This window comes from Coturnix japonica, chromosome 5, assembly GCF_001577835.2.
Source record: "Coturnix japonica isolate 7356 chromosome 5, Coturnix japonica 2.1, whole genome shotgun sequence".
Lineage (NCBI taxonomy): Eukaryota > Metazoa > Chordata > Aves > Galliformes > Phasianidae > Coturnix > Coturnix japonica.
Window position 1 is genome coordinate 4606461 of NC_029520.1, and position 12388 is coordinate 4618848.

Consider the following 12388-nt stretch of genomic DNA (forward strand, 5'->3'; position numbering starts at 1 on the left):
GCAAGGCAGCCATGAGATTTGTGGAATTCTTGCTTATTCCAGCAATGCACCACTCTACAACAGTGCTGGGAGGAAGGTTTTGTTAATAACAATCCAAAATCCATGTGCTTGTTTTCCTAACAAACTGCTGAGAGGCATCCTAGACAGGAGCTCACAGTCAGTGCTTAAAATGGAGGCACTCCTCCTTTGCTGCTTTGTAGATATCGCCTGGAAAGCACAGAACAGGAGGAAATGGTAAGGAAGGTGTGTGCACTGCAGTACACTTGTGCAACCAGAAGCCAAAATTAGCGGGGGGACCATCTAATTGTATTTGTTCTGCTTACAAATAGATAACCCCCCTGCTAATTTCAGCTTCTGCTTGCAAAAGTGCACTGCAGTATTCACATCCCCCTTTCCCCCCTGTTCTCTCTGTGTTTTTTTTTTTCTTCTCTCAGATGTGATTTCCTTACATTTTCATCTCTATTTTCTCAGTCTTTTCATCAATATTTAATACATGAGTGGAACAGTGGGCAGTTACCTTCCTTTTCTTTTTCCCTTTTTTCCCTTCTAAAAGTGCTGGTTCTCAGCTCTGACTGCAGAAGTGCTCGGCTCCTGGGAGCACTTGCTCAGTTTGAGTACTGCCTGCATTAAAAAGCCAAAGCCTAACCTGGGGCTGCCAGAGGGGTTTAAAAAAGGCAATAATGACTAATTGACCTCTTTAATGAGCTTAGGAGTTATAAAGTAGATAATTGCAGTGCATATGACATATTTTATCTAGGTTTTCAGAAAATCTCTGATAAGGATCTACATGACAGGCTGCTTCTGAAGATGAACCTAACAGGGACTGAGAAGAACACAGTATAGTAATACATGGGAGAAAATTAATTTTCTCTGCTGAGGGATCTCTAGTCCTCAAAAGGGAAGAGTTAAGAGTGTTTAATACCTGAATTCTTAGTTAGATTTTAAATAAATTACCTAGCTAGAAGAACCCACTGTAAACTCACTGTATTTGCTGATGATACTAAATTATGATGCATACTGAGCACAAAATGAGTGGCAAGAAATATTCATCATGCCTTAGATCAGCTCAATAATTGAGCTGACACATGGCAAATTAAATTTATTACTGGGAAATGTGAAATAAGGCACATTGTTCTCAATAACGAGACAACAAATGTGAAGTCAGTCTAGAAGACTTGGACAAAGCAACCTTTACTACAAGGTAGCTAGCCTAGAAAATTTGTGCAGGAGGGGAAATAATTTAAAAGCTGAGCACAGAACCTGCTTAGGTACTTGATTATCTTCCTGTTGAAGTTTATTGCTCTTGTCCATTTTGTTATTTGTTTTTCCAGTGCTGCCAGGTACAAACGGACATGAGAAGAAATAGGGACATTTGTGGGATAAAAGGCTAAAAAGACAATTAGGGGTGCCAGCAGTGACAGAGTGAAAGGAGAAAAATAAGGTATGTCTGACTGTTTTTTAAAGGAAGTGTTATGTTGTAACATTTGGGTAGGATACTGGGGTACTTCAGTGCATTACAGCAGAGGGACAGACACAGTCAGCCTGAATTGTCCTGATGACCACAGGTTACTGGTGTGTCCTCACTGACATCTTGGTTATGGTCATAACATGCTTAACTGTGTGACTCCTTTAAATTAACATCTAATCAGAATTAGTCATCTTATTTTCTGTTGGTGGATGTGGCCTTAGTTCTATGGAATATTCTCTTCCTGTTTTTTTCAGTTATCAGGATGGTTTTAGTTTCAGCTTCCAGTGCTATGCAGATGACAGATCTATGTGATTTGTTTCTTAACTACTCAAAGGCATTTAATCTCTTTGAATTTACTTTGAATGTCAACATTTTGAAATGTCTCTATGAAAATCTGTCACTATTGTCTTAGTTTTTCCTTCATTTCTTTTACCATCTGAGCTCTGCTTTGTGAAGGCAAGGAATTGCCTCTTTTTCAGGATCATATTGCATCTTCTGTTTACAAAGCCATCTCTTTATGGTTTGGAAACATCTTGCAAATCAAATATATATAGAAAGAGAAACGAAAGTCATGCCTTTGTAGCATGTTTTCATTACTCCTCAGTTTCAGGCTAGAAGAATTCAGTTGCAGACTCAACAGCTTTTGAGTCAACACTTAAAAAAATATCCTGTTAATTATGGATTTCTGGTTCAACAGAATAGGCCAGATGCTCTACTGCGCCTACAATTGTCAGTGCAATTGGGCTTATGATTTCATTTTAAATTGAACTTCTCATGGACTTAGCAGATAGGTTTGAAGTAAGAGCTAATGTTTTTGAGTGCCTGGATGCTCTTGTTTTCTCAATTTTTGAGCAGTCTCCTTGGGACTCTTGAATCATTTGGCTTCCAGAGTTTTAAGACACAAAATTTTAGATATAAAATTTTAACTAGAGTTTATCACTGAGCTGTCAGAAATTGATAGCTTTTATTTGTGAAGAGGAAGAATCCTGTCTACTGCCCTGTCAAATTTCTTAGGATAAAGAATGTGTTCTTGTTAGGTGGGAGGAACATGCAGTGATAGGAGAATAAAACAGAGCGCAAGTGATTTCAGTGGAAGTATCTGAAGTACTGAAATACAGAATTTTTTTGAGGATGGATTGTATATGCTGAAAGTTAATGGGTTTTACCACCCACATTCAGCTCTGGGAAGGTATTGTCATGACTGCATTGAAAAGAAGCGGGTAAAACAGGGAACGCAGGATGAAATGGCACTTATGTATTATTACTAGCTAATACTTGTAGCAACCCAACAAATCCAGATTTTACTCCAGGTTCCACCTGCAGTTTAATTTCCATTTTCTAAGAACTCCAGTAAACCAGGTCTTTTTATCCTCTACCTACTGTGGAAGATCGGTCTGTTTGACTAATTGTAGGTTATGATGTAGAAAGAGACTTCTTACCTAGAAGACAGTCTTTGCTTTAAAGAAGAGTACGTTCATTATGTATTGCTCTATGCTTCTTCATATCATTTGATACTATCGATCACAGAGGCTTCTTTCTTGCCTCCAGGAAGCTTGAGGGGTAAACAGAAAAACCCTTAAATGACTTAGATCCTTCATCTCATATTAAAAATAAAAGTTTGATTGGGTAAAATAGTTTTCCATGTCAGCAACCATCCCTTGAGAGCATCTGTGAGGATTACTCCTCTTATCCCTGTATAAAACATCTATATAATTCCACTGAAAGTTAATGTGTATGCCCTGATGATTTCCAAGCAAATCATTTACAAGAGCCAACTTTTATCTCAATGCAAAATTTAAAGTTTTGTCCTTTCCTTTACTGTTTTGGTTAAGTAGACAGTACACTGCCAGCACGCATTACTGCTGTCTTCATATGAAAAAAATACTTCAGACAAAATCATCTTAAAAGCCCACCTGTGTAATTACCTCTCCTCCTTTGCTATATTCTTCCGCAGAATCTCCTTCATGCTATACCAAGTACTTTCCTTTTCTTCAGGCTGCCTCCTCTTTCCTTCTTGTCATGTTACTGTTAGGCTTACACTAGATAGGTCCATCCATCTGTGGTGTGAGTTATCACATCATGCTTGACTGCTCTTTCCATATCTGCTTTTTTAACTCTCATAGTGCCAGGCTCCATACCAGTTTGAAGACTGAGGAGCATGCTGCCAATCTTGGCTGCATTGTCCTGACACACCCACCATATAGTCCTGATTTGGCATCTTCTGTCTTCCACTTGTTCGAGTCAATGAAGGATGGATTGTGTGGGCAATATTTTCCTAGCAGCAACCATCTACCATAATAGCACTTGTAAAACAGTGGTGCAGATTTTTACAAGCACAACTGGACTTGACAGTCCAGTCTCTTGTTCAATGCTAATAAAAATGCGTAGCTTATAGTGGTGGCTCTGTTGAAAAATAGTGTTTTGTTGCTGAGAATTTGCTCTATCAAGTAGTGTTATTTTGATCTTTTGTATCTGTTGTGGTTGATGCTACCTATGTATTAACTGCAGTGCCTACAGTGCTTCCAGGTCACCCCAGGGCTTTTGAAAATCCCACTCCATATCTTGTCAATGAAATTAGAAGTCAAATCTGCCTTCATTGAGTAATAACTTCTGTCCTTCTTATGTTCTCCCTAATATTTATTTGCTTCTTTTATGTCACAACTTACCTTAATTTCTATGGCATTTTGGACTGAGAAGTAGCTTTTATGTAGTGAATATTTGGTGGCAAATTTAAGATAAAATAGTGGTGTGTCCATTTCAACAGGAAGGTTGAAACATTGTCCTTACATTTTCTTGTTAAAGATGTTATATTAAATATTAGCCTATTTAATAACCTTGCCAGGTAATTCTGATAGACTGTCTTAACTTTGCCTTCTTTAATGTGTGCGTGTGAAGTTGTAATGTTATGACAGGAGAAGTAGGATAATTCAGGGCCATACCATTACCTCAGTTTCATGAACAAAATTGCTATTAAGAGATGTATTAAAAGTAGTCTATTTGCAGAGGGATTGTGCTGAAGAATGTCAATCTTCATCCCATAGAGCCACAGAAGGAGCAGTAGTAGTTCTCTGAATTAAATTCATGGAAAACACCAAATGTCATTGATGCTGAAAGCCTTGATTCTTAAAGTTTGTTAACGCGAAAACTTTTGAAGACATAGAAATGCCACCAAGTCACAGAGTAGTCTACATCCTTTAATCTACCCACTGAAAATCATTGTAAATACAGGTCTGGAAATGGCGAAGGAAACTGAGAGGTTGTCTATGTGGAGATGCTTGAATTCATCACTGGAGCTGGAGAGTTAGTGCCTCTCCGTGATTCCTTCCCAAGAATGAAATGGATTCAGATCGCTAGGTCTTATTCTTCTTCCTTTGAGGCTATTTGATTTCTGACTTATCAGGTGTTCAGTGCGTTTCATCTGAGAGAGGTTGATATGTTCTAAATTAGAGATCTCATAAAAGTAAACATAATGATGTAGACATGGAGCTTGAAACCACTAATTTCGTAGGTGTTGAATGGTATTTACAGCCAATTGCTAGCAGATCATCATTAACTGTTCTGCTGGCTGAATTTACTTAAGATCAGATAGGTGATAAATCAGCCCAGCTACTTGGGAATTATAGTGCTTCCGTGATGGCACTGCTAAGAATCACTGTTCTGTTATTTGCATGTGTGGATCAAGTGGAGCAATTAAAGTGTGCTATGCAATATAAGGCAGGGGAATAAATGAAAAGTTAGGTCAGGCCCTGAGCACAGGAAATTGGGCCTGTAGGTCTGTATTTGAAAATATAAATAAGATATGATCTGAGGCCAGAGGTGCTGAGCTCTGCAACTGCCAGCCCTCATGAAAGCTGGCTCCCTCATTTGTCAGCGAAGGTTTGTTCCTGGCAAATCACCTCTTCATCAGGATGGGTCTGTAAAGTGTTGTGAGCATGAGCTTGCCTCCAAAGTGGAGCAAAATTCGTGCAGTCTGCCATGAGAGAAAAGAGGTAGGACCCAGTATTTCTTGGTTCTTTATTATAACAGCTTCCATGTCACAACTGTGATGTTCCAGCACATAGGTAACTCCTGTATGTTCACCAGGCTCATGAGCCCACAACTGTGCTGCAACCTGTTGTCATGAAATGAAAAAACAATCAGTTGTGCATTTGGCAGAAACTTAAATGAGCCTGGAAGGAATCACTGCAATCTCCTTAAAACCTCTGTTAGATTTTTGGTCCTCTTTCTCCTTTCTCCCCCACCCCAAGCAAGGGCAAAAAGCAGCTACCGCACTGTCCTGCAAATACTGTTTCCATAGATTTTGTCTCTGTGACTGGAAAACAAACCTTTCCCTGCACCCTTGCCAAGTGCCTGTTTACAAGCATCAAGGTAAACATTTAAATGTCACTTAAACATAGAAATAGGTAGGAGGCACATTAAGGAAACTTCACCTCCACTTCACATCAACACCACTAAACGCATTGTTACAACAGTGACTAAAACTGTCTGATAATATCATCAGTGGCAACTGGTCAGTTAAAATGTTTTTTTTAATTGTGACTTGAATGTGTTTATCAACCTCTTTTTGTGACATTAAAAAGACAGCAAGAGAAACACATGGAGACATTGTCCTCGAGGGAAAGGATTAATCATCAGTGAGTGAGCAGGCCTAAGCAGATGGTCAGCTAAGCTTTCCTGAAGTCATTTCTTCTATCCACCATTCAGTGTCACTGCCAGAAATGAGAAGAAGTGTTATCTTGACATTGAACATCTTTATAATAAAATCACTAATTGGCATCTAATACCAAAGGCTTTATAGCTGTAAAATTGCAGCAGAGGTAGCTAAGTGGTTGACTGGGTTTCATGTTAATAAATGCTATCTGAGAAATAGTTCCTTAGCACAGTGAACGTATTATTGTCACTATGATCCCTCTCAGCAAATGACGGCATGTCCTCTCTAGCTGAGTTCCAACCATAACAGTTGGGAGGTTTTCAACAGCAAAGCACATAAACATGTTGCTGCTGTTGTGCTGCTTTATTTCGTGTATATGCAGTGCTGGTATTTTGCAGGAGATGTTCCTTAGGATTTAGGTCTCAGATTTTTCTTTTTTTTCTTTTTTTTCTTTTTTTTTTTTTTTTTTGGCAACCAGAGAAGTCTGTCATAATAAATTATCGCTTTTAGTGGTGGAAATATATTTTTTATGAAAGCTGAAAATGTGTCAGCATCGGACATCCATGAAATTCTCATGGTTTATTAAGGATTTCTTTTCCTTCGATCCTTCTCCCTTTAGCAGGCAGCATTTAGAGAAAGCATTTCTTCCTGCACCATCCACTTTTTTTAAAGCTACGATCAAATCTAGTCTGGAAGAAGTTAATAATTTTAGCAGTTTTGCTAACACAGCCATTGCTTTTGTTTTAATTTGAATGTGTGGGTTTTGTTTCTGCCACCTGCGTTCTCATTTTGCAGATCTTTTCATGTAGTAGATGGTGAGAGCTGGACTCTGTCTTCCCCACACCAAAGTCATTCTGGAGTGATCCAGATGCTGTGAATTATCCAACAGCCCATTGCCTGAGAGCACCGCACAAGGTCAGTGATGCCTGACTACCAGGCATCCAGCATGATACTGCAGTGTCGGTCAATGGGCCTGATCCGATGATCATTGGAAGCAGTGGGGAGGATCCTGCGGACAGTGCTGGTTTTCAGACAGGGCTTTTGGTGCTTTTACAGTGAAATTTGAAATTTGCAGAGCGGGTTAATGCCTGGAAAATTATATAAATATGTTATGTCATAATATTATATGTCCCAAAATATTGGTAAAGGGTGTTTTTCCCAGAGATTAGAGCATTAGTGAAAAAATAATGATTAACCTTTAAAATCAGATTGGCATTTCTTTTTTTCTCCAAATGTGGAATTAATACGCATTTTTTAATCATTAGTGTAATTTTCAGGATGATACTTTTGTTCTTTTGGCTGTTGAACTGTTACGGCTGCTAGTAACCCTTCAAATTGTTTGCTTCATTCAAGCATTCTTTTTTGAATAATTCATTAGGCATTATTATCCAAGCGTGGAACACCTCATTTAGCACTGGTGATCTTTTCCTTATGTGTAGCTGACAGGCAATCAAAGTTTTTATCAGTGCAGAAAATTTGCAATTCAGAAATGTAGTTGCAGCAATTAGTAGCTATCAGGTAGCATAGGAAGGACAGCTCCATAAAAAGAGAGAGCTGAATGAGCTCAACTGATGTTAGCAGAAAAGTAATGGATAAAACTAACCAGCTGTTTCTAAATTTACCAAATGGAACATTCCTTTTTCTTGGAGAAGAAGCTTTAATTAACTTGGTGTTATGTGTGGCTTCACAAAAGGAGAAGTGACAGAATATCCCTCTTTCATTGCCCTCCATGTAGTTTTGTAACTGTATTAAGGTGCCCCACCAGTATAGAGCTCACTCACTGTCTGACCACAGGACGAATGTCCAACCCTTCTTTTTGCTCTCCTTAGCCCACAGCAAAGCAATATGTTTTCTAAAATGTTTACTTCATAGGAGAAGAGGATGCAGAAGCATAAGGAAGGAGTTAACTTTTAATTACCAAACATTCCAGCTCATCCCAGATCAGGTCAGATCTGCAGATCAGGTGGTGTTTGTGATGCCTTTCAACTCTCTGCTTTTTAAAACATGATTCAGGTCTTATTGGGCCAAAGGAAAGAGAAAAGCATTAGTGAGACTTAACACCCAGAGAGCTCACTGGAGGCATAAGGAGACCTGAGCACTGATCTCACTCCTGGAATAATTTATCAGTTTGCTTTCAGGATTAACTTTGAATGCATAACTGTCCTTGGGCTGCTACCAGGACCTCACGTTGCCACATTCCGTTGAGTGCTCAAAAAAAGATTTGTGACTGGATAAATGTCACAGTTCCATCATCTCTTCTTATCATGTTTTCAGGTGGTGAGTTCCCCATTCTCTCGTCATGGAAGAGAAAGAGCAGCCTAAAGGACCTTAACTGAAGAACCAGTTCCCTGCACAGAGCAGCTGACTGATGGGATGCTGAACACACAGGTATCTCCTTGGGTCCTTCACTTTTGTTGACCACTGAGGACACAGGCTACAATGGATGGTGACTGTTCTCTGGGGCTGTGGCAGTGCTTGTGGCTCCAGGGCTTCCGTACTCTCTTGCTCTGGGAATTTTCAGCAAAGCTCTTTGCCTTTCAGGTTGAGACCTTCAGTGTTAAAGTGAAAAAGCCAAACTATTTCAAGAATGAGGTCTTTGGAGTGGGGCACTACATCACTAATTTAGGTATCATGATGATGGATACTGTAAAAACCAAGATGAAATGATGGGAATTCGTTGCAGTGCAGTTTGGAAGCATTTAAAAACTCCTGTGTGCTTACTGCTAGTCTCCTGTATTCAAAGAATGCTTTTAGACACCAGTATTCATCCATGTATGGAGACTACAAACATTGTTTTATCCATTGTGTTATCCACTTCCTTTCAATGAAATGAAATGATGCCATGTTTCACTTGCTATTCCTTCCCCTGACAGCAGCCACAGGGCTCCGGGAGCTGCTCAGAGCAGCATGGGCCATCTCCAGCAAACATTCCCATCTGGGGAGGCACTCGGAAAGCTGCAGAGGGAGGCAGGTGTGCAGCTGCCAACCCCTAGTCCCTGAGGGGAAAACTCTGCGTTCCCAGCAAAAGGAACCTCCTGGCACGTGCTTCCATCTCAGGGGTCTGCCTGGCCTTTTGCTGACAGCATAATTTTCTAAGGAGTCTCAGAGTCTGACATCTCTGTTTGTGACCGTTTTTTCCTAAGCAACATTAATAACTGCTGCAAGTCTGCAGGTGCAATGTCCGCTAATTGTGTCTGCATCACCAGCTCTTACCCTAACACTCTGCTGACATCTGGATTTCTACACGGACAGCAAAGAAACCTCCATTTGTCTTGGAAAGAGTGCACTGCTCACTCATGAGCTCTTGGCCAACAGCTCCCCATCAAGAAGAAATGTATAACTGGGAAATTTGCCTAAGTCAGTCGTGGACCTATAAAAACTTATTGATGTACCTAATGGAAGTAAACTGAACCAATGTGAACCATGGTTTGTGTCACAAACACACCTGAAGTGCTCTTGTGTGATGAACTGAGACATCTTCCTTGAAGCGATAGAGTCAGTTGCTATCCAAGTGGCTGACATGGCCATCCTCACTGAGGTGGTGGAACACGGCATGGTGGGAATCTGCAGTGACCAGGCGCTGAAGACAAAGAGAGGGTAAGTCTGAGCTGATGAACTGATCTAGGTGGGCATCCCCATCCCTTGCAAGCTAGTGAAGCGTGCCTGAGGTGGCACTGCTTACTCATCCCTGGTGCTGTTACTTATTCCCAAAACAAAACAAAAACCAAAAACAAATCAAAGAATGAAAAAACAAAGCGCACACAATGTCCTGTGATCTCTATCTTTCTAATTAAGTAGCCTTTTGAAGTATAAGTAGAGTGTTAAATAACAGCTTATCAGTACTAGGTTTGTTTCTGTACTGGTTCTACCAGTAAATGCTGAAAAGCTTCTGAAATTACATGTTCTTCTTGATGTCACAAATGTTCATGTCGGATCTTAGGAAAATTTTCTTTCAAGATGGGTGAGGCATTGGCACAGGGTGCCTGGGGAGGTAGCGGACTCACCATCCCTGGAGGCGTTCAGGAGCTATGGAGATGTGGCTCTGAGGAACGTGATTAGTGGGGATCAACTAGTGGCTAGGCTAGATGATCTTAGTGGTCTTTTCCAGCCCTAATGATTCTGATTGTATGATTGTGTGAATTATATATATGTAGAGATTTTAATGTTAGAAGAAGTTGCAATATCTTTTGGAAGGTGGACAGACTTAACAGTCTTTTTTTTTTCCCCCAGAACTTGGATTGACACTTTTTCAGAGCTATAAAGAACAGGTTTCAGCTCTAAAATATCTCCAGCTGAAAGCTTAAAGACTGAGGCTCCAGGCACCAGAGCTGGAGGAAATTTCTTGTACTACACCCTATCTCAGTCACTGGATTCTGAGGCCAAAGAGAATGTAAAGCTGTGCTCTAGAAAAATCAGGGGTTTTTGTCTGGAGATGAGTAATTCTGTGATGGGAAAGCAGATAAACCTGTTTTGAAGGTGACTTTTGAGGGAGTTTCTATTGAAATGTTAGATTGACTTCTTACTGTGAAACAGCTGTATCCATGTGGGAGCATGGTCCATAGTTCTTGTCAGATGTGATAAATTGCTTGGTGCTACATAAACCAATGCAGTTTTAGTGATCTCCCTTGTCATGCTAATAGGCGTTACCTAAATCCAGTAGTCTTAGACATTTAATGTAAATATTTCTAGGAGGAAAAATTTTCAAGCATATAAAGTTAGAACTCTGTGGGGTCAATCTTTTTTCAGATTAACATAATACATTCATTCAAATAATTCCTTATGATTAAGCTCAGGACCCTGTCCAGCTCTTTGGACAGTGAGTGTTCCATTACTACTCCTGTTTCAAATCCCATGGAAAAGGGCAAAACAACTTTGAAGTCTGTCCCAAGTTATATGGCTTTAAATCTCTGTTACTAAGTTAGGAAGGCACTGATGAAGAGTGGCAGTTTTAAGTGCCAGTAGGTTTCATTGTGTTGCTTTTGTCTTCTGAAACTCTCCCCTTCGTTTCCTCTTTCTCTGGAGGAGGAAGTGGCTGTGCGCAAGGACTAGTTAACATATCTCTGTTTATTATTGTTATTATTTTGGCAGAGGTTGGTCCGTATTTCACTCCCACCTGGGTGTGGAGATGCCAGACTGATGATTTGTCCACTGAAACTGAACCAAGCCCTCTGACAAATGCAAAAGCTATGGGGAAGGAGTTCCCTGTCTGGTCAAAAGTTTTGGAGAAGTTTAATTCAGGTGAATCTACTGGCTAAGAAGCACAACATTCCCTCATGACTTTTTTTGTTGTTGTTTTCTGATAGCTAAAAAGAAATCTTGTTTCATGAGGTCCTCATTGAATAAGTAGAGGAGGAGAAGAAAATCACCATGTTTCCCCCAAACTATTGTGCAAACACTCCCACGCCCAAGACATACTTTTCCAGCTAGTCTCACTTTTTTTTCTAAGGGCGGTTTCTTTCTTCTCTAATTATTTTTTCACAAATCAAGTGAAGCCTTTACACAGTCAGAGAGCATTAATCACCTTGTATAACTTCATAGAAGTGAAAAGTAAAGAAAACATGAAAAATGTTGTAAGTAATAAAACAAATAAAGTATGATGAGTTGTATGTGAAAAGAGCTGCAAGGTGGAGAAGTTTCATGTTATTTTCTGGTTCCCTTTTAAATATACTTCAACTTACTAAATCCCCAATGTCTTCTGGTAAGATCTGTAGGATTAAGAGCATGAGAATCTGTATCTTGCTTTATTTTGGTGGGGTGGGGGGAAAGGGGGGAACTTAGAACACTGCTTTTGGAGCTGTCTGGAGACTTTCCTTGAGAACTGATGAATGAAGAACAGTTTTGACCAAAAAAAATCTAACTCTTAATGGCCATCAGTGTTTTAAAAAATCATAATAGAGTTTCTATTCCTCATTTCATTTCAACATTGACGTATCACCAAAAATACGTCTCTAGGTTTCACCCTTGTCTTGAATGAGAAATGTCAATGGATTGCAGACGTGTTACTAACTCACTAAACCACAGCGTGGAAATTAGAGCAATTTACAAAAAAGTTTGTATCGTTGTTAGAAATTTGCTTTACTCCTTCCCAGTATTGCTGAGTCCCTGGTCAGTTCTTCAACAGGCTATATTCTATAGGGAACCTTTTTTAGCAGAGGGTTGTTGTAGATGATGTCCAGAGGTTCCTTCCAACCCCTAAGATTCTGTGATTCTGCATTATACAGCAATAGTTCTTCATCAGCAAGTGTGATGAAGTTAGTTCTGTTCAGCCA

The 12388-nt window shown here is 39.8% G+C and overlaps 1 long non-coding RNA gene across 7 annotated transcripts in view; it reads left to right on the forward strand.

Annotated features, from left to right (window-relative positions):
• Positions 1 to 12388, forward strand: part of LOC107314369 — a 48946-nt gene that overhangs the window by 11235 nt on the left and 25323 nt on the right. For 6 of the 7 annotated variants that reach the window (XR_004307543.1, XR_004307539.1, XR_004307540.1 and 3 more), the window contains exons 2-3: positions 8394 to 8507; positions 8661 to 9716. This is a non-coding gene — a long non-coding RNA (uncharacterized LOC107314369). The remainder of the gene's footprint in view (positions 1 to 8393; positions 8508 to 8660; positions 9717 to 12388) is intronic. The other variant, XR_004307542.1, reaches the window with a different exon arrangement.